Genomic DNA, 22,807 nt, shown 5'->3' on the forward strand with positions numbered 1-22,807 from the left:
AATACTGCAGGATGGTTTTAACAACCTTCCAATGATTTTCCCCTGGATCAGATTGGTATCAACTCACTATCCCTAGTGAGTATGCCACATTTGGTCGTGTACATATCATGACGTACATGATAGATCCCACTGCCGAAGCATATGGAATCCTACCCATACGCTCTCTCTCTTGAGGTGTTGTCGGACAATCCCTCTTCGAGAGAGAAATTCCATGACCTATGGGAAGATAGCCTTTCTTGAAATTTTTCATGCTGAATCTCTTCAGCATAGTATCAATGTACGTGGACTGAGATAAACCAAGCAACCTTTTAGATCTATCCCTATAGATCCTCATCCCTAGGATGTAGGAAGTTTCTCCCAGATCCTTCATGGAGAACTGTGACGATAGCCAAATCTTTATTCCCTGTAATGTAGGGACATCATTCTGGATTAAGAAAATATCATCCACATATAATACAAAAAATACTACTACTGGACCATTAGCCCACTTATAAATGCATGGCTCTTCTCCGTTCTAAACGAAGCCATACGTCTTGATCGTCTTATCAAAACGTATGTTCCAACTCCGTGATACTTGCTTAAGTCCATAAATGGACCTCTGTAGCCTGCACACCTTAGACTCATCTGTGGATGTGAATCCTTCAGGTTGTATCATATACACCTCTTCATCCAGCTCTCCATTTAGGAAAGCTGTCTTCACATCCATCTGCCAGATTTTATAGTCCAGATGGGCAGCTATCATAAGCATAATCCAAATGGATTTGAGCATTGCCACAGGAGAAAATGTCTCATCATAGTCTATACCATAACGTTGACGATATCTCTTGGCAATCAGACGGGCTTTATAAGTTTCCACCTTTCCGTCTGTGCCTCTCATCCTCTTGAAGACCCATTTACACCCTATGGGTTTTACTCCTTCGGGTGGGTCAACCAATGTCCACACATCGTTGACCTTCATAGACTCCATTTCGAATTTCATGGCCTCTAGCCATTTCTCAGAGTCGGGTCTCTGCATTGCATCCATGTAGGTGATCAGATCCTCATCATTTTCATCAAGTTCGATAGGATCGTCATCCCGGACCAAGAAACCATAGTATCAATCCGGTTGATGTGGTACTCTACCTGATCGCCTTAAGGGTGCTTGAACAATGGGCTCCGAATCTGATCTAATCAAATCCAGTTCAGGTTCAGCAACTTGTGTCGGTTTTTTCACCTGTCGAACTTCGTCATGTTCGACCTTAGAGGCAACAGTATCTTCACCAAGGAACTTCTTTTCCAAAAAGATTGCCTTAAGGCTGACAAACACTTTTTGCTCATCAGCTAGGTAGAAGTAATACCCTTTGATCTCTTTTGGGTACCCTATAAAATTATACTTGTCAGACCTAGGTCCAAGCTTGTTCGTAATTAAATGTATAACATAAGCCGGACACCCCCAAATCTTAAGGTGCGAGAGTACTGGCTTACGTCCTATCCATATCTCATATGGTGTTTTGGTTACAGACTTACTCGAAACTCTATTTAGAAGGTAACAAGTCGATTCGAGCACATATCTCTAGAGGAAGATCGGTAGACCAGCAAATCCCATCATGGATCGAACCATATCCAACAAGGTCTAATTCCTCCTTTCAGACACACCATTATGCTGTGGTGTTCCAGGAGGTGTCCACTGAGAGAGAATCCCATTCTCCCCAAGATATGTCAGAAAATCATTAGAAAAGTATTCACCTCCTCGATCAGATCGAAGAGTTTTAATATACTTTCCAGTTTATTTTTCTACCTCATTTCGGAATAGTTTGAACATTTCAAATGACTCCGACTTATGCTTCATTAAATAGACATACCTATACCTCGATAGGTCATCTGTGAAGGTTATGAAGTAGAAATATCTATCTCTTGCACTTGAGCTCATGGGTCTACATACATCAGAATGTACCAGAGCCAAGAGTTCACTGGTTCGCTCATCTTTTTCAGTAAAAGGTGACTTGATCATTTTACCAAGAAGATAGGACTCACAGTTTGGAAGTGATTCACAATCACCTACTTCAAGAATTCCTTCTTGAGCCAACCTGTTTATCCTGTTCTTATTGATATGACCTAGCCTACAGTGCCAAAGGTAGACTTCTGACACATTATCTATTCTAGGGCATTTACCGGAGGTTTGAACCACATTAACATGTTGTGATAGAAAGTAAATTTCATTATTAAGTTGTCCAACAAACATTGTAACACCATTCAAAATGATATTGCAAACATTTTCTTTTATTAAAAATTGATAACCGTTCATGGCCAAAAGGCCTACAAAAATAATATTTAATAAAAAGCTTGGACAATAGTGACATTCACTCAGAATTACGTTTCGAGAATTGATTACAAGGTTCATGATTCCTAATGCTAGAACTAGAACTTTGCTTCCATCTCCAACGTTTAGGAACCTCTCACCTTCATCAAATCTCCTACTAACCTGCAGACCCTGCATCGAATTGTAAATATGATAAGGGCTTCCGGTATCCAATACCCAGGCAGTAGTATCACAAATGAAAAAGTCACAAGGTGTTATCATATAAGTACCTTGCTTCTTCTTCGGCCTGTTCGGATCCACAGAGGCAATGTATAGAGGACAGTTCCTCTTTCAGTGCCCCTGCTTCTTACAAAAAAAGCACTCCACCTGGCTCTGGTCGGGCTTGTGCTTCTTGGTCTGACCCTGTACAGACGTCCCAGCATGCAACTACACCTTCTTATTCTTCTTCTTGTTCTTCTTCTTCCCTTTCTTAAAGGGTCGACGACCAGAAGAAGACCCTCCCACAACATTCACCGACTCCTTATGGAGCGGGTGATCCTTCTCAAAGTTCTGCAGCAACCCCAATAAGCCGTGGTGGTTCACTACAGGCTTTGTCATCCGAAATGAGTAAGGAAGGGGAGGAAGGACTTGGGCAACGAATTAAGGATCACATCCTTACCGAGCTGCTCGTGCAAGGGAAAGCCCAGTTTACTTAGGTGCTCAATCATTTCGATCATGTACAGTCCATGATCAGTGACTGTGGCTCCATCCCTCATCCGAGCATTAAAAATGGCACAACTAGTTTTGTGCCTTTCAACATCGTCAGGTGTGCCAAAGGAGTCGTTCAATAATTGAAGCATCTCCTGGGGCTGGGCATTCTCAAACCTGCGGCTAAACTCATCATTCATTGCCGCCAGTATTATACACCGAATGGTGGTGCGATCATTGAGCCACTTCTGATAAGTGTCTCGGATCATCCCTCTAACGTTCGGGGCTGGCTCCTCAGGTGCCAGATTCGTTACTACATAAAGGATCCACTCATGCTCAAGGACGATTTTTAATTTTTGATACCAGCTATCGAAATTAGGTCCCATGAGCTTGTCATTATCTAATAATGACCGGAGCGACAGGGTAGTGGCCATAACTGCATAAAGAAAAACCAGACCTCTATTAGTACATAAATTATTAATACTAAAGACTTGGACTTTAGTCTAAAATTTCTCCCAATATTTTTATGAACTGGTAGCCTCAACCTCCAATTCGAGGAATTACTTTAATTCCTTAGTGGGTACTAGAATCCACACAGACTACACACGAGCCCAACTTTGGTTGGTCAACCCATGTGCATCTATAGGTAGGTTCATAACCAGTTGTTTCTCTAAACAACTTCTAGTAATTGATTTTGCCCCAGAACCTAATCAGTAGGCTTTGGCCTCCACTGAAAAGATCTGGTTAGGTCCAACCATTAACATGATTTGATTTGGTAAATCAGACCAATAAATAATCAGGCCCGACTTTGGCCGACCAACCTGACCACTATCAGAAAGACTCAAACTAAATTATCATATTATGAATGATAATTCCATTAGTCAATAAGCACCAGACCTTTGGGCCTCCAATGATTATTAAACTAATGGACTCATTATCACTCACTTAATGGGAGGCTATGACTTAGTTATCAATATAACTTAATCATTTTTAGGGACCTAATAATTTTTGAGGATTTTATTAAAGGATAGATGAGAAGAAAATATCCAGCCAATTTCAATCCTCCTACTGACTTCACCAAGTCAGATTAAAAAAAGATTTAATTAAAGCTGGCATTAGGAGCACCTAAATCAGTCAAACTGATTTACCTAATGACATGGGTGAGTTTCAATCACCAAGTGATCTAATCAAAATCTTATTCATCAGGTTGGCCAGGTAAGTGAGATCAGTGGTGGAGATAAGCCATTAACTTGTCAGAGATCGAATCACTGCGAGTAGCTCCCGCTTAAAAACCACTGGTCAAACTGCCAAACTTACCTTAGACACCAACCGGTTTATTAGTTTTAATTTGATCAACTTAGTAAATAGGGTTCCACCGCGTAGCCATGAATTAAGTCCATCTTGGTCTAGTTAAAGACATGGACCCATTCAACTACAACTATTGGAGTTGAGTCTAGAGTATCCTTGACCTAATCTAATTCAACTTTTGATTAGATTTGACCAATTACTCTAATTTAGTCCATTTCTTTAAGCTAACCTTAGGTCTAACCCAATTATTGACCTAATCCATCTAACCCATTGATCCATAAGTTTATGCAATTGTCTTAGGTCTTAATTCATAATTCTAGACCTACTAGACAACACTTAATTCTTTTAATTAAGTATTTGGGCTGATGGGTCAGGGTTTGGCATTTCAAAAATAATTTTCAAATTTTAAAAGTTTTATTTTATGTTCATCAAATATGTTGACTCATTTCACAAATAGATCAGCACATTTCATAAATAGCAATCCTATTGCTAATTACATAATAGAAAATAACTCAATCAAAATAAATCATGAATATTCCTTTAGATCTAATCTAACACATTCATGATAAATTTCATAATTGAACCTTTACAATTAATTCTTTTCGCTGCTTCATCTGCATGGGATATAATTGCAGCGGTACCTCTACCGCCATAGGAGACCCCATCAAATAGGAGGAGAGGGCCTTTAAACCCTACTTTTCTCCTATGACCGGACGGCCATGGCAACCAACCCAATTCGATTACTTGCTACTTGGATCAAGTATATCTAAATATACCAATTTTAAAATTTAAATTTTAAATTTTAAATTTTAAATTTTAAATTTTGAATTTCAAATTTCAAATAAATTTCAAATTTTAAATTTTCAAATTTTTGAAATTCAAATTTTGAATTTCAAATTTTGAATTTTAAATTTTGAATTTCAAATTTAAAATTTCAACCAAATTTTAAATTTCAAATTTTAAATTTTGAATTTTAAATTTTTGAATTTTGAATTTTGAATTTCAAAATTTAAAATTTAAATTTTAAATTTTGAATTTCAAATTTTTGAATTTTGAATTTCGAACAACTTTCAAAATTCAAATTTTAAATTTTGAATTTCAAATTTCAAATTTAAACTTTTAGATTACAACTTAATCTACGTATGCAAATATATATTATTATATCTAAGAACCCACTCTGATACCATTTGTGGGGAAAATTCAGTGCAGGGGTAAAATGGTAATTTTAAATTTTTTTCAAAATTATGATTTTATAGTAAAAAATATTAATTAATCTAATTAATTAATATAAATTTATTCTATACTAGAATCTAAATATGATATACAGCATGCATTCATTTAAATTTGAATTTCAAATTCAAACAGTAAACACTTTACTGTAATGTGTTCAGAACACAATACCTTTGTGCGGGTAGTAGATCGCCGCAATCTGATCACCATCGAGAGAGTCTGATCATCGCGATGCAGCCACACAGTATGTCTAGCCTCTGTGGATCATTTACACGAAGCTCTCGATCTGATCGACTCCTCACGAGTGCTAGCTCGTTGTAGAGCCCTTTTGACGACTGATACTGATCGAACTCCTTTGATCGATGTCTGTCAATTCTTTGGATGTTCCAGATCATCAACAAATATGCTTGAGAGGATGTTGAAGATCTTTCAAAGATTTTATGGGCTCACGACACTCGTAGCTCACTTTCTCACTTCCCGAACCTCAGGCTAAAACTTTAGGGAACTCACCGAAAACCTTGCACCCACTTTTCTTTCTTTTCTTTCTTTTTCTCTTGGAAGGATATAGACTTTCTTCTCATGCACAAGACTTCTCATGCCATAGAATTTTTCTCCAAAAATCTTCTTCTTGCATGCCCCACTCTTCTCCTCCTTTTATAACCACGTCAAACATCTTATCCAAAAGAAAGGATAAAGATGAGTAATTGCACATTTGAATTCAAATCAAATTTTGAATTCAAATGGACACCAACTCATCCCTTATCCACTAAAGGCATGAGGCATGGCTTAAATTATGCATGGAGTGATTTTATGAGAAATCTTTTCTCATGTAATAAATGGAGCGTAAAAAAAGGATAAGGTGCAAAGATTGATTGCCCATTCAAATTCAAACTTTATTTTGAATTTGAATGGCCAACCAATCATCCTTATCCATTCATTTGGCACATTAAAGTGGGGCGTGGAGAGGGCTTGGCATGAGGAAATAATTCATGAGAAGTTTCTTCTCATGAATTCAAATGGGTGCAATGGAAGTGAGGTGGCGCATGGAGATTGGGTCAAAGTGGTTTCATTATTTAAACCAACCTAATTGAACCAAATAAGTTAGGTCCAATTAGACTAATTTAAGCCCAACTTAATTAGGCTTAATTAGACTCAATAAAATCCTAATCAAATCAGGAATTGACTAAGCCCAACCCCTGATCAAATCAGAGACCAAACCATCTCGACAATTAGGTCAACTCTTAACCTAATCGGGTCAAACCCAACTGAATCCAATTCAATTGGACTTGATCCAAAAATAATTATTCAATCAAATTGAGTTAATTAGTGATCAAATTACTAATTAAATCTCTCATAAATATTGAGTCCAAATCCGATGGGCAATCAGGCATCAGAATTCATCAATATGTAACCCTGATCGAAAAGTCCCAACCAGTGGGACTCTTGACCCCGATACCCATAATGTGTGGAACTTATGATCAGAGAATCCTGATTCTCGATCACTGAGTCCCAAACATATAGAATTCTATATCAGCCATCAGATCAGATAGGAACCTCTAATGTGTGTGACCCCGCAGGTTCGAACCTAAGCTGGTAGCACAGGAACCAATTCCTGTACTAATCGAAGTGACCATCTAGCAATGGTACCCGACATCCAGATAGGTTGAATAGTCACAATCACAACACTCAGAATCTACATGAATATGGTTGTTGCTCTTTAGATTGATTTTGATGATTACAAAGCAGTTGAAGGGATACTAATGTTTCTCACTTGAAAAAGACTTATTGCTCTTCAGGGGCAAAATTATAATTTTATCAAAACTCTGATTTGAAAGTATCAAATGATAGAACAAAAGATTTGTGATCCACTGGTAAAAATTTTATTGATTTTGGACTTGTATTTTGAAAGATATGCATGATTGAAAATCATGAGTCGACCCATGAGTCGACTCATGGCACATGAGATGACTGGCACGCTGAAATTTCTGGCCGGCACAGACTTGGCACATCCTGTGAGTTGACCCATGAGCCAACCCCCAAGGTATGAGTCGACCCATGAGTCGACCTCTGCGGGTTTTAAGCCAGTTTTACAGAACCTTGCATCCTGTTCGATTCTGTGATGATTTTCCACAGAGGTCGACCCATGAGTCGACCCCCAGGCATGAGTCGACTCATGAGTCGACCCCTGTGATGGAATTTTTCAGCTACGGTTAGTTTTTAACCCATTTTAAATACTTTTAATGCTCATTTATTGTGGTCTAACGGCTCTATTTCAGTCTAGAATATTTTTCACTATTTTCTGAAGCTATAAAAGGGACAAAAAGGTAGAAATCTAAAAGAAGAAAAAGAAAGAAGAATCAAGAAGAGAGATTTTGAAAAAGGAATTTCAAGCAAACTTTTCAGCCCTAAGCAAAAGCTCACTCAAAGCATTCAAGAAGCCTTTGATCCAAGCTCACCAACTCCTCAAGTGCACATTCTAGTCTCCAACCACCTTGAGAAAATCAAAAAGGGTCTTCTTCTTCTTGAGTAAAGAGTATTTAAAGTCTCATACGCTCATTAAAGGAGCTTTCTTTGTGCTTACTTATGCTATTCATTGTTATACTTTGTTTGTATTATTGTTTTTGTTTTGGAAGGGTTTCAAAACAAGGGAAGGTTGATCCGAACCTTGAATCAGAGTGTATTGGATTGGCTTGTACTCGAAAAATAAGTGGTCTAGCTTGGGATAGCTAGAGTCAGAGTTTCTAACGTTTGTATTCGGGTTGAATACAAGATTAGTGGATTGGAATTTTCAAGTAGGAGCTTGGAGAGTGGATGTAAGTGCAAGGTTGGCACCGAACCACTATAATCCTTTTGTTTATGGTGTGCCTAATTGCTCTTCTTTAAATCTTCATTATTTTCTTGCATTCTAGCTTTTAGCCATTAGCCTTGAATTAAGTTTACTCTCCCTATTTATTTAGCTTTTGTCAAATATTTTTCATAAGTCATAAGTTAAGCTTAAAATTTTTAGAAACCCAATTCACCCCCCCTCTTGAGTTGCATAGCTGGACAACAAGTGGTATCAGAGCTCGGTGCTCTAGCCCTACTTTGATCTTAACAATCAAAGAGCCAAAGATCTATGGTAACTCAAGTCGGCACTTCTCTAACCGAGGGGCAATCTACCAACCGACCTTCACTTTTCAATGGGTCTAATTACACCTATTGGAAAGCTCGGATGAAAATATTCATTCAAGCACTCGACTATGATATGTGGAGTATCATAGTGAACGGTCCTCACACACCCACTAAAATTATAGATGGAGTGGAATCAACCAAATCCGAGAAAGAATAGGATGAGGTTGATAAGAAAATGGCCCAATTAAATGCTAAAGCAATGAATGTTCTTTATTGTGCTCTTGATGCTAACGAATTTAATCGCATTTCTACTTGCTCATCTGCTAAAGAAATATGGGATAGGTTAGAAGTAACCCATGAAGGAACCAATCAAGTAAAGGAGTCTAAAATCAACATGCTTGTGCATAAATATGAATTGTTTAAAATGGAGCATGATGAGTCCATAACTGAAATGTTTACTCACTTTACTGATATTATAAATGGTTTAAAGAGTCTTGGTAAGTCCTATACTAACAGTGAGCTTGTAAGAAAGATTCTCAGGTCCTTACCAAGAACTTGGGAAGCCAAAGTGACCGCCATCCAAGAAGCCAAGGACTTGAACATTCTACCCTTGGAAGAGCTTCTTGGATCATTGATGACTCATGAGCTAAGCATGAAGCAACATCAAGAGGAAGAAGTCAAAAAGAAAAGAATAATTGCCCTCAAATCCACAGCTCTACCAGATGAAGAAACTGATGACACTGAAGATGAAGAACAGGATGAAGAGATGGCACTCATTACCTGAAGATTCAAGAAATTTTTGAGAAAAAGAAAACAAGGGATGAGGAAGAGGCCATTCACAAAAGGGGAACAGAGCAAAGAAAAAGAGAAAGACCAACCCCTTATCTGCTACGAATGCAAGAAGCCGGGATACTTCAAATCCGAATGCCCACAACTGAAGAAGGATCTCAAGAAGTACAAGAAGAAGGCCATGATGGCCACTTGGAGTGCGAGTGATGACTCAAGCTCCGAAGAGGAAAACTCAACCGAACAAGCCAACCTGTGCCTTATGGCACACGAAAATGAGGTAATTTTCGAAACTCCTAGTGACTTTACATTTGAAGAATTACATGAAGTTTTTTATGATTTAGTTGATGAATTAAAGAAACTAGGGATGAAAAATAAAGATCTAAAATTAAAAAATCAATCTCTATTGAAACAAAATGAAAATATTTCAATTGAAAAATCCACCCTGCTTCAAGAAAATTAAAGTTTAAAGAATGAAATTGTCAAGTTAAAACCATTAGTTGAAAAATTTACCTTGAGTTCAAATAAACTTAATATGATTCTTGAAAATCAAAAGGCCGTGTATGATAAGGCTGGACTTGGCTATAACCCCTTGAAGAAACAAAAATATCTGAAAAATATTTATGTAAACTCTTTAAGTAACAAGTCTTCTAATATTACTTGCTTCAAATGTGGTAGAGTAGGACATAAGTCATACACTTGCTTCTCAATCAAGTCTGTAAATTCAAATATAAAGAAAATATGGGTTCCAAAAAGAACCATTATAACTAACCAAAAAGGACCCAAGAAAATTTGGGTACCTAAAACAAAAACTTGACTTTTGCTTGCAGGTGTGTCTAGCATCCCAAGGAGGAAACAGAAAATGGTATCTTGACAGTGGATGCTCGAGATACATGACTGGTGATGAATCCCAATTCATCACTCTTCATGCTAAGAATGAAGGGATGGTCACCTTTGGAGACAATGGCAAAGGAAAGATCATCGGTATAGGTAACATTGGTATCACTCCCTCCAAATATATTGAAAATATTTTGTTAGCAGATGGTTTAAAGCATAATTTACTAAGCATTAGTCAATTTTGTGATAAAGGATATAAAGTTGTTTTTGAATCGTCTGTTTGCATTATAACTAGTCCTATTAATGATGGCATTAAATTTATTGGACATAGACATGGTAATATTTATATGGTAGATTTAAATGATTTAGCCAAAATAAACATGCAATGCCTAGTATCCTTGAATGCTAAAATTAATGAGACTAGTTGGCTTTGGCATCGCAGACTTGCACACATTAGCATGCATTCTCTTTCAAAATTAATTAAGAAAGAATTAGTTCTTGGTTTGCCAAAATTGAATTTTGAAAAGGATAGAATTTGTGATGCATGCCAACTAAGTAAACAAACAAGAGTTTCATTTAAATCCAAAAATATTGTTTCAACCTCTAGACCTTTAGAGCTTTTGCATATGGACTTATTTGGACCTACTAGAACCACTAGTCTAGGAGAAAAATGATATGGTTTTGTAATTATAGATGATTACTCTCGTTTTACTTGGGTTTTCTTTTTAGCACACAAAGATGAAACGTTTCATGTTTTCACTAAATTTTATCGAAAAGTCACTAATGAGAAAGGATTTTCAATTCAAAATATTCGAAGTGATCATGGAACTGAATTTGAAAATCAAGACTTTGAAAACTTTTGTGATGAAAAGGAAATTAGCCATAACTTCTCTGCTCCTAGGACACCCCAACAAAATGGGGTAGTAGAAAGGAAAAACAGAATCTTAGAAGAAATGGCCCGTACCATGCTTTGTGAAAGCAACCTTCCAAGATATTTTTGGGTGGAAGCAATTAACATGGCATGTTATATTTTAAATCGTGCTTTGATTAGACAAATTTTAAAGAAAACCCCCTATGAGCTTTGGAAAGAAAGAAAACCTAATATTACTTATTTTCATGTTTTTGGTTGCCGATATTTTGTATTAAATAATGGTAAAGAAAGACTTGAAAAATTTGATGCAAAATCAGATGAAGCAATCTTTCTTGGTTACTCCTCCACTAGTAAAGCTTTTAGAGTTTTTAACAAAAGAACTTTAGTAGTAGAGGAGTCCATACATGTTGTCTTTGATGAATCTAACGATCTTCCTTCAAGGAAGAATGAAGGTGTTGATGATGTAGATCCTCTTATAGAAGGAATGAAGGAGATCACTCTGAAAGATTCAACAATTCAAGATGACAAGGAACATGAAGACAAATAGGATGAGGGAGGTGAAGAACATCAAGAACAACCTCAAGGTACAAATGACCTACCCAAAGAATGGAGGTATGTTCACAATCACCCTAAGGAGTTAATTATTGGTGATCCTATGTATGGGGTAAAAACTCGTTCTTCACTTAAAGATGTATTTAATCATTGTGCTTTTGTCTCTCATCTCGAACCAAAAATTATTGAAGAAGCTGAAAATGATTATAATTGGATTAATGCAATGCAAGAGGAACTTAATCAATTTGAAAGAAATAATGTATGGACTTTAGTATCAAGACCTAAAAATTATTCAATAATTGGCACAAAGTGGGTCTTTAGGAACAAATTAGATGAACATGAAAATGTAATAAGAAATAAAGCAAGATTGGTTGCTAAAGGTTATAATCAAGAAGAAGGAATTGATTTTGATGAGACCTTTGCACCTGTTGCTAGATTAGAGGTCATTAGACTTCTACTTGCATATGCTTACTTTATGAAATTTAAATTATTTTAAATGGATGTCAAAAGTATATTTTTGAATGGATATATTGCTGAAGAAGTCTATGTAGAACAACCCCCAGGTTTTGAAAATCATGCTTTTCCTAATCATATTTTTAAATTAAATAAAGCTCTATATGGTTTAAAACAAGCACCTAGGGCTTGGTATGATAGGCTAAGCAAATTTTTACTAAATAATAGTTTTTCAAGAGGTAATGTAGACATAACCCTATTCATTAAAAAAAATCAAAATGATATGTTAATTATACAAATATATGTTGATGACATTATTTTTGGGTCTACTAATGAATCTCTTTGTCAAGACTTTGCTAAGCTCATGCAGGGAGAGTTCGAGATGAGCATGATGGGAGAACTTACATTCTTCCTCGGACTCCAAATCAAATAAACAAAGGAAGGAATCTCCATCACCCAAAGCAAGTACACCAAGGAATTACTCAAAAGATTTGGAATGGAGAACTCCAAAGCAATTGGCACACCCATGAGCCCCTCATGTAAGCTTGACAAGGATGAAGAAGGTAAATGTGTAGACTTAAAATATTATAGAGGTATGATTGGCTCTCTATTATATTTAACTGCAAGTAGGCCTGATATCATGTTTAGTGTTTATCTATGTGCTAGATTTCAATCTAATCCTAAAGAGTCTCACTTGAATGCTGTTAAAAGAATCCTTAGATATTTAAATGGTACTCAAACTCTAGGATTATGGTACTCTAAGGACTCATTAATCGACTTAATAGGATATTCAGATGCTGATTTTGCTGGATGTAGATTAGACAGAAAAAGCACTAGTGGAACTTGTCAATTTCTTGGAGTTAACCTAATCTCCTGGTTTAGCAAGAAACAAAATTCGGTAGCACTGTCTACGGCTGAGGCCGAATACATTGCAGCCAGAAGTTGTTGTGCTCAAATCTTGTGGATTAAGCAACAACTCGAAGACTTTGGTATCAAACTTAATGAAACACCCATAAGATGTGATAACACTAGTGCCATAAATCTTACTAAAAATCCAATTCAACATTCAAGGTCTAAACATATTGAAATAAGACATCATTTTATAAGAGAACATGTTCAAAACAAAAATATAATTCTTGACTATGTTTGCACTGAAAATCAATTAGCCGATATCTTTACAAAGGCCCTAAGTGAGGATAGATTCTGTGAAATTAAGAGAAATCTAGGAATTCTTGATCCATTTGCCTAAATATTTCTCCAATTCTAAGGAATCGATGTCAAAATATCTTTGAGCTCATTTTCTATCATCTCTCTTGGACCTAAATGCTCAAGATTATACCTCTCACAACTTGTCATTGAGCAAAAATTCTTCTCCCAAAATTCTGGATTTTTTCAGAATTTATTCATATTTTTTCTGAAATTTTGTGAATCATGAGTCGACCCCCTAGGGTCGACCCAATGGCATACTTGAAATTTTTGGCCAACATCCCACGGGTTCATTTCTTTTTAACTTAAAGCCCGTTCATGAGCCGACCCCTCCTTCGTCTTCCTCCCTCCAAAACTCATCGTCCTCATCTTCGTTCTCTCCAAATCCAAAGTTTTAGCTCAAGATCCTTCTCCCATCACCTCTCCACCTCAAATCGCCCCTTGGGAAAGGAGCTTTTCGCATCTTTCTCCCTTGATTGAAGCAGTTGGAGCATGCCCTAGCTTCCACCGTTCTTCTCAAAATTGGGATTTCTCTCCGCCAAAAATCTCTTTCCATCTTCTAATAACCCTCCTCCTCACCCATTTGATCTTCCGAGTCTCCTTGCTTGCTCTTGTGGTGAGAATGGCCCCAAAAATGAAACTCCCTCAAAGAAGGAAATCAGTCCGTGAGCTGGAAGAAGGCATCCGCAGGACAAGGAAAGCCTCTCAGACCTCCTCTGCTCCCATTCTGGCTTCAGCATCTGCACCAGGTCCCTCTCAGTCTCCTCTTAGCCCTAGCAAAATTCTTCTCTTTGATAGAAAGGTAGAAACCGACAAGAATGTGGACTTCAGATTCTTTGAAAAAAAAGATTTCTCCTTTGGTTCAAAGATCAAAAACCAAGGTTGGGGATTTTACTGTTCTCTCAAAGAAGTTACATATGTAGATTTGGTTAGAGAGTTTTATTTGAATCTGCACTATGGCAATGGAACAGTAACCTCTACTGTTAAGGGAATTGATATCTGCTTAGATCCTATTATGTTGGGAGAGATTCTACATTTGCCCTGTGAGGGATATTCTAACATGGAACTCCCAGTGAAGGAAGAAGGGATCAATGTGATTTTAGGAGGAACTTACTCGAGAAGTCTAAATAAATTAGAAGCCAAGATCTTGTCAATTGAAATGAGAATTCTACATCAATTAGTAACAAAGCTTTTCTTCCCGAGAAATGACAGACATGACCTCCTTTCTGGCCGAGACATATGTATAATGTTTCATGTGATCACCCAAACCCCTTAAACCTCCCAGCTTTAATGATTGAGGCCATGAGAGAAACACTGAATAGATCCAAGGCACATCTGCCTTTTGGTATGGCCTCACACTGGTATTCAGGAGGTTTGGAGTTAGTTTTGAGGGGAGGCATCTGCTAGGCTTTCTCACGCTGACACCATCAACCAACACACTCTGCACCGCATGGGATTCACTAGGATTGATGGTGGTTGGATCAAAGGTATAGAAGAAAGAGCTGAGGAGAGAGCTGAGGACAGAGTTGAGGACAGAGCTGAGGAAGAAGGTCCCTCATCACCTCTCCATGACTTCAGGGCAGCATCTCCAGACATCCAGTTTATTTCAGATCCAGAGGCTGGCCCTTCAGAGTCCACCAGGAGGCACACACCAGTTCAGCAGCCAGACAGCAGAGCACCTCCCTCAAGTTCAGATTGGCTGATGATCAGATTGAGCTGATTTCTCAGCGTGTGGCTTCCTTGCTTTCTCGTCAGTGGAGCACTTCAGCTTTTGCACGGGATCTACATCATTAGATGCATCTGATCAGACCTTGATCCCCCATATCTCCACTGTATTTCAGATGATCTCAGATCAGTCAGTTTGGATTCAGCAGCTCGAGGATTACATTTTGAGACTGACTGGGAGAGTACTTGACTTGCAGGGGCAAGTGTTAGCTCTGGCCCATCCACAGCCACAGGAGTGCACTATTGAGGTCACAGACCTAACTGCGGAGGCTGGCAGACTTAGAGGTGTATTGGAGGGTGGATTTGATTTCTTGAGGAGAGAGATCAGAGGCTCTAGTGAGCATGCTTCTACACAGTTCACTGCACTGCTTCAGTCTGTTTCGAGAGCTCTGAACCTTCTTGATACCATCAGGCTCTCTCTTGCAGTCCAGTCTATGGCTTCTCAGCCTTCAGGATCATCTCGCCCACCTACTCGTGCCAGCACCTCCACTCGTGGCAGAGGCAGACGGGGTAGAGGACGAGCCCTTGGTCGTGATCCATCATCTCCCCACCCCATCTCTGATACATCTGATTCTGATCCATCTAGTCATTGAGCTCTACTAGATCCTTGTAGCTAGCCTTGTCTGTTGTTCTTTCTAGGATCTATCTTTTGGGCCATGTAATGATATTAACTGGTTGACTTTTATATTATGGAATATGTATTGGAATAGCTATGATATCAATCACTTTTTGATTATGTATCTACTCTTTGACTTTTAATGTATGTCCTTTAAATTGAGTTCCTTTCAATTATGAGCGTGCTTAAAATACTATGAATTGCTAGTACTAATGGTATATTTTTTTTATGATTGCTGTATTCAGGGGGAGTAAACATTAATGTCAGTAAAATTAATGATTAGTACAAGAATTTCAAGAAACAAAAAGAGAAAATGTATTCAAAAAAGAGGGGAGTTAACAATGGTTGATGATGTCAAAAAGGAGGAGAAATTAAAAAAAATATCAAAAGCAAGATTGATAAAAGACTTAAAAATAAAATGAGTGAATTGGGAGAAATTAAAGAAAAGTATCAAACTTTAAAATTACTTCTTAGACATGCTCTGATACACTTAAAATTTGACATGCTCTGATATACTTTAAAATTAATTCTTAGACATGCATTGATACACTTAATTGTTAAACTTGCTCTGATACTAAAATTAAATAATCAAATGAGAATGAGCGAATTTTCAAGATGCTAAAAAATTTGAAAAACAAGCAAATGAGCAAATGAGATATTTTCAAACATGCAATTTTCAAATCCTAAGGTAAATTCTGCTTTGCTCTGATAACAAAAATAAATTTTTTACTCTGATACCAAAATCACATAATCAAATGAGCAATTTTCAAATCATTAAGCAATAGGCAAATTATTTATGCAAATGGGCACATGTATCACATGCCAAAAGAATCAATCTTCTTTTCAAGCAAATACACTTATAAGTTGGTAGTAAATTTCCTATTTATCTTCAAACTACCTATAATGCATTTCATTCCTTGAAATTCATGCTCATTGATTCATATATATGCTTTTGTTCAAGTATTTTGTCATCATCAAAAAGGGAGAGATTGTTGCTCCTTAGATTGATTTTGATGATTACAAAGCAGTTGAAGGAGTACTAATGATTTTCACTTAAAAAAGACTTATTGCTCTTAGGGGAAAATTATAATTTTACCAAAATCTAATTTGAAAGCATCAAATGATAGAACAAAAGATTTGTGATCCATTGGTGAAAATTTTATTATTTTGGACTTGTATTTTGAAAGATATGCATGTTTAAAATCATGAGTCGACCCATGAGTCAACTCATGGCACAATGAGCTATTTGGCACGCAGATTTTTTGGCTTGGTACAACCTGTGAGTCGACCCATGAGTCGACCCCCAAGGCATGAGTCGACCCATGAGTCGACCCTGCTGTTTTTAGGCCAAAAATCACAGAACCTTATCTTCTGGTTGTTTCTGTTGTTCTTCCACAGAGGTCGACCCATGAGTCGACCCCCAGGCATGAGTCGACCATGAGTCGACTCTTGTGATGGGATTTTTCTGCAACGGCTAGTTTTTTAACTGTTTTAAGTACTTTTAATGCTCATTTATTGTGGTCTAACAGCTCTATTTCAGCCTAGAATGTTTTCTACTATTTCTTGAAGCTATAAAAGGGAAAAAAGGTGGAAATCAACAAGAAGAAAAGAAAGAGATTCAAGAAGAGAGATTTTGAAAAAAAGATTTCAAGCAAACTTTTCAGCCCTAAGCAAAAGCTCACTCAAAGCATTCAAGAAGCCTTTGATCCAAGCTCACCAACTCCTCAAGTGCACATTCTAGTCTCCAACCACCTTGAGAAATCAAAAAGGGTCTTCTTCTTCTTGAGTAAAGAGTATTTAAAGTCTCATACGCTCATTAAAGGAGCTTTCTTTGTGCTTACTTGTGCTATTCATTGTTATACTTTGTTTGTGTTATTATTTTTATTTTGGAAGGTTCCAAAACAAGGGAAGGTTGATCCGAACCTTGAATCGGAGTGTATTGGGTTGGCTTGTACCTAAAAAAAGTGGACTAGCTTGGGATAGCTAGAGTCGAAGTTTCCACGTTTGTATTCGGGTTGAATACAAGATTAGTGGATTGGAATTCTCAAGTAGGAGCTTGGGGAGTAGATGTAGGTGCAAGGTTGGCACCGAACCACTATAAATCTTTTTATTTTGGTGTGCCTAATTGCTCTTCTTTAACTCTTCATTATTCTCTTACATTCTAGCTTTTAGCCATTAGCCTTGAATTAATTTACTCTCCCTATTTATTTAGCTTTTGTCAAATATTTTTCATAAGTCATAAGTTAAGCTTAAAATTTTTAGAAACCAATTCACCCCCCCCTCTTGGGTTGCATAGCTGGTCAACAGTAGATACCCAATCTGATCCAGGGGAGAATCACTGGAAGGTTGTTAAAACCATCCTGAAGTATTTAAGAAATACTAAGGACCAGTGGCTTGTTTATGGTGAATCGGACTTGAGACTTATAGGGTTTACAGACTCTAGTTTTCAGTCTGATCACGATGACAGCAAAAGTGTGTCGGGATTTATTTTTATCCTTAATGGTAGGGCTATCTGCTGGAAGAGTTCCAAGCAACACACAATGGCTAATTCAATTTGCGAGGTGGAGTATGTCGCTGCATCAGATGCTGTCAAAGAAGCGGTGTGGCTAAAGAAAATTCATCACCGAGCTCAGAGTAGCACCCTCCCTTGTTGGTCCAGTTCTGCTCTACTGTGACAGCTCTTGAGCCATTGCTCAGGCGAAGGAACCCAAGGCACACCAGCGGATGAAGCATATTCTGCACCGCTACCATCTCATCCAAAAATTATGGATCGAGGTGACGTCGACCTTCTGAAGATCGACAGAAAGGAGAACCTGACCGACCCATTCACTCAAAGCCATTGCAATGAAGGAGTTCGATGACTATAAGTCAAAGATGAGTATTAGATACTGCACCGATTGGCTTTAGGCCAAGTGAGAGATTGTTGGAAATAGTATCCCAAAGCCAATCATCAGCCTGTTGACGGTTGTACTCATTTTGTATATGTACATAAATTATGAATTAATAAAAAATATTTTGATATTTTTCATCACAAAATATTTCATCTTCTAATGAACTCCTATGTTGTGGTGAAGTCCTTAGGACTATTTAGAGTTGACAAAGGAGGATTTATCATTTAGTCCTTAAATCTGTTCGTGACCAAATGATACGTTATTACCAAGGACGATAACGTTTATCAAGCATAGGTCGTTGTGTGCCATATAGGTTGGTTATCCTCTTAACCAATGAGTGTCAAGACACTGGTATGGCATACAGGTGAGATGTAAGGGTACATCTGCACTGAACGTGACCGACTCTGGAGCTATTTCTGCTGTCAAGTTTTGCTCCGATGGAATATGGGTATAAATGTCCTTCCGACCTAAGACCGCCATGGTGACTTGCAAGCAACTCACTGCACTTAGGCACTGGACTATCTGAATTTCTAATTCAGTGATGGAAGGCTGCTGGGTGTAGTCAAGTACTTGACTTGTGGTGCGTGTATCAAGATGGGATTGACCACTCTAATTTAGGAGCTATGTACAATCGTCTTTCAAATTTAGCAAAACCTTAGCCAGGGTAGTCTTTGTGAGGAGTCACAGGACTATTTGAGTTGAGCACGATTCGGATGATCTAATCAAGGTTGACAGTTTAACCTTGAGTCATCCTAACACAAAGGTCAAAAGGATGAATTATACAGTAACTGTTGGTGCAAAAATCTGTCTGCATCGGAGAAGCTGGAGTCGAGGGAGTCGCGACCGCCATCGGGACCTGCAAAAGAAGTCTAAACCGGAGTTGGGGTTGCTCCGGCAAGACCCTCCGACGCTCAAGTCAGTTCTCTGCTCAACAAGAATGGAGTGCTCGAACAGAAATTTTAGCAGAGTTTTGGGATAGAAGTTAGAGCTTAGAGAATAACGTATCTGGGATCCCTCTTTTATAGGCGGAGGGAGCAACAGACTGATAGCGATGTTTGTAACCGTCTGGCAGTGGGCTGCCCAGGGTCAGGAGGAGTTTGTTGCGAAGAGTAGTGGAGTGGAATCATGGCCATCACCGGGACATGCCACATGGGGTCTGTTGTGGGGAGTGGAGTGGCGTCCGTTGTCACGATTTGCTAGAGGGTGGAGGAACCGTGTGGTATCCGTCGCAGGAAGTGGAGCAGAATCATGGCCATTATTGCGGCCAGCCAGGGAGTGATGGAGCCACGCAAAATCTGTTGCAGGAAGTGGAGCAGAGTCATGGCCGTTACTGCGGCCAGCCAGGGAGTGATGGAGCCGCACAGAATCTGTTGCAGGAAGTGGAGCAGAGTCGTGGCCGTTACTGGCCTGCCAGGGGGTCCAGGTCTCGGTTGGAGTCCAGTCTCCGTAAAAGCCCTCATGGGGATTATTTGTCGAGGAGTCCCAGCCAAGGCCTGTCTGTAATAGAAATTTGAAAAGGAATTCATCCATAATGGAAGCTTGAACAAAGGCTCATGGTGGGAATTCGGCATGGACCGCTCGTGGTAGAAATTTGGAGTAGATCATTTGCAGCGAAAACTCAGAGTGGATCGCTTGCAGTAGGAGCTCGGAGTCCAGCTCCCGTAGGAGTCCGGGCGAAGTCCACCTGCAATTGAAGTCGGGCGAAGTCCGGCTCCCGTAGGAGTCCGGATGAAGTCCTCCAGTAGTCGGAGTCGGGGATGAAGTCCGGCTCCCGTAGGAGTCCGGGTGAAGTCTACCTGCAATTGACGTCGGGGGTGAAGTCTGGCTCCCGTAGGAGTCCGGGCGAAGTCTACCTGCAATTGAAGTTGGGGCGAAGTCCGGGCCCCGTAGGATCCGGATGAAGTCTACCTGCAATTGAAGTCGGGGCGAAGTCCGGCTCCCGTAGGAGTCCGGGCGAAGTCTACCTGCAATTGAAGTCGGGGCGAAGTCTGCCCCCGTAGGAGTCCGGACGAAGTCTACCTGCAATTGAAGTCGGGGTTGAAGTCTGGCTCCCATAAAGTCCGGATGAAGTCTCCTGCAGCTGGAGTCGGGGATGAAGTCCGGCTCCCGTAGGAGTCCGGGTGAAGTCTACCTGCAATTGACGTCGGGGCGAAGTCCGACTCCTGTAGGAGTCCGACGAAGTCCTCCAGCAGCAAGAGTCGGGGATGAAGTCCGGCTCCCGTAGGAGTCCGGGTGAAGTCTACCTACAATTGACGTCGGTGGTGAAGTCCGGCTCCCGTAGGAGTCCGGGCAAGTCTACCTGCAATTGATGTCGGGGTGAAGTCCGGCCCTCGTAGAGTCCGGACGAAGTCTACTGCAGCCGGAGTCGGGGATGAAGTCCGGCTCCCGTAGGAGTCCGATCAAAGTCTTCCTGCAGTCAGATCGGGGACGAGGTCCGGCTCCCGTAGGAGTCTGGTCGAAGTCTTCCTGCAGCCGGAGTCGGAGACGAGGTCCGGCTCCCGTAGGAGTTCGGGCGAAGTTTAGAAAGCGGTCGATCATCATGGAAACTTGGGTGGAGTTTGTCCGTCGTGAAGAATCCGGTCGACGCTGGTGGGGCTTATCCGTCGGCAAAACTTGGGAGTGTTGCGGAGGCTCGGCCGCCAGTGCGTTTGGAGAATGTCGCCGAAGGTCGGAAGTCGGTAGAATCCCCGGAGGGTCATTCCTGTCACGAACTTCGACTGGGGGGTATTTTATACCCAACACCAGTCCCCCTACTTCCAAGTTCGAGTTTCGAATGAAGGAAGTACAGAGAAATTTTCACAGCCGAAGTTGTCCCCTTGAACCCGTGCACGATCGCCCTCAGATATTCTGGCATTTAATGCGCGCGTGGCTGGAGTCTTTTCGAATCGGAGCGATCCGAAGGGACCTTTCAAAATTCCCGTTGGAGCGTTGGCCTAGGTACGGCACAGTAATGGCTCTGTCAGCTGTCAGCCACTTTTAGCCGCCTGCGATGGCGATGGGACATGTGGCGAGTGGGGGTCGGCCTGGGGAGATCCGCGATCATTATGGCGCCGGATCCCAGGGTCTATTTAAACCCACCATTCCGCCTCCAGGAGTCTCATTCTGCCTGAGAGTTCTGTCAGTGTCTGCCTTCTCTCCGAAGCTCTGACCCTCTTTGGCGTCCACCTTGGCCCTAGGCGTTCTTCGAGTCATGCCTATCCTCGCCCCTCTGCATCCTTCGAGGATTAGGTTAGTCCCGAAACTTTCATTTTTCTTCTTGCCATCTAGGTGCCCTTTCTCTCCATTTTTCTTCTGCCGCATTCCTCTGGTTTGGTCCCCGCAAACCTTTCGCCTCTTGTCCCGCCCGATTTCTCCAGGATTTTTAGGGCCTTTGTTTGAAAATGTCTTCTGGCACCTCCGCCTCTAGTGGTTCCAGAAGCTCGTCTGCCTCAGCCCCCCAGGACCCCCACACTGTAGATGAACCCACATCTAGGCTGGGCCTCGCTCAATTTTTGCACCGAGTGCCATTCCTTGTTCTCTGACTCCAGAGGAACTTTTACTGATAAGGGTCAGTATGGAGTCCTCCGGAGTACGATCTGGAGCTTCCTGGTCCCGCCGATCGGGCTAGCACCCCTCCACCTGACTGTTTCTGCTGTATCAGGAGGCCTTTCGTGTCGGACTCCGGCTTCCGCTTCTATCCTTTGTCGTCATCCTTTTTCGCTTTTTAGACATTTCTTTAGCTTCAGTAGCAACGAATCCTTTAGGTTTTTGAGAGGTTCCTCTCCCTTTGCCAGTAGTCGAAGTTCAGCCATCTCTTTCTTTGTTTAGGCATTTTACACCTTCAAGCGCCACCCCTCGACGAAGGACTGGTGGTATTTCTCCCTCAGTTTTGGCAAGAAGAGGTTGCTGAAAGGTCCCTCTTCAATCCACAACTGGAAGGGAAAGTACCTCTTCATCCATTGCCCGACCTTGAGGCTGGGATTGCCCCTTGGGGCTCGCTAAGGGACTCTGTCCGCAGGGCTCCTAGCTTGGGGGAGGACGACCTTCAGGCCGCCCGGAGGCTCTTGGTTGTCGCTCCTTCCCTTCCCAACCTCTGAAGGAGCAGTTTTTGTTCAACATCGGCTTGAGTCCCCTGGATCCTGCGAATATCCCATCTTTCCTTTCCTCTTCTTTTCTCCCGCTCTTCTTCTCTTTCTTTTTTTTTTTTTGCGTGTCACTTCTTCCTTTTTCACCCCATCACTGATGATTTTTTTTTT

This window comes from Elaeis guineensis, chromosome 5 (genome assembly GCF_000442705.2).
Source record: "Elaeis guineensis isolate ETL-2024a chromosome 5, EG11, whole genome shotgun sequence".
In the NCBI taxonomy this organism is placed as follows: domain Eukaryota; kingdom Viridiplantae; phylum Streptophyta; class Magnoliopsida; order Arecales; family Arecaceae; genus Elaeis; species Elaeis guineensis.